Below are 744 nucleotides of genomic sequence, written 5' to 3'. Positions count from 1 at the left end.
CACGGCAGCGGCAGCGCGGCCCCTGTGCCCAGCGCGACTCTGTAAGAGGGACCCCAATCTGCACCTCCCGCCATCCCCTCCTGTCCACAGCCCCCCAACACGTTTCCCTGCACATTTTGGGGTGGCTCTGCAGCCTTGGAAAAGCTGCTGGGGAGCCCGGACCGCTGTGCCCCTGCCACCCTGTCCTGCTCCACTGGGCGCCCCAGAGCTTCTCTCAGTCCCACAGGCACCCACAATTCTGTCTGCAACCCTACAGGGCCCCCACAGACCCCCAGAGACCCACAGGTACTGCAGCTTACAGGCACCCAGAGTCCCAGAGGCGCTCACAGCCCCGCAGGCAGCCCCAGCCAACAGGCACCCCTGGCCCCACAGGCACCCCCTGTAGGTACCCACAGCCCCAGAGGCACCTACAGCCCCCGGACATCCACGGCCCCATGGGCACCTGCAGCCCTACAGGGATCCCACAGCCCCTTGGGGTTCCCACAGCCCTGTAGGACCCCACAGCCCACCAAGAGCCTGCAGCCCCATGGGGACACCCAGCTCTGTGGGGACCCCCAGCCCCACAGGGACCTGCCGGCCCCGTGGGGTTGCCACAGTCCCGAGGGCACCCACAGCCCCATGGGGACCCCATAATCCCGGGCACCCAGAGGCACCCACAGAGTCCCCACAGCTCCAAGGGCACCCCGAGCCCCACGGGGACCCCATAACCCTGCCAGGCCCCCAGCCCCCTGGGTGCCCCCGGGC

Source organism: Geospiza fortis, unplaced genomic scaffold, assembly GCF_000277835.1.
Source record: "Geospiza fortis unplaced genomic scaffold, GeoFor_1.0 scaffold114, whole genome shotgun sequence".
Lineage (NCBI taxonomy): Eukaryota > Metazoa > Chordata > Aves > Passeriformes > Thraupidae > Geospiza > Geospiza fortis.
The sequence above is the reverse complement of the archived record's forward strand: the minus strand, read 5'-3'. Positions refer to the sequence as shown.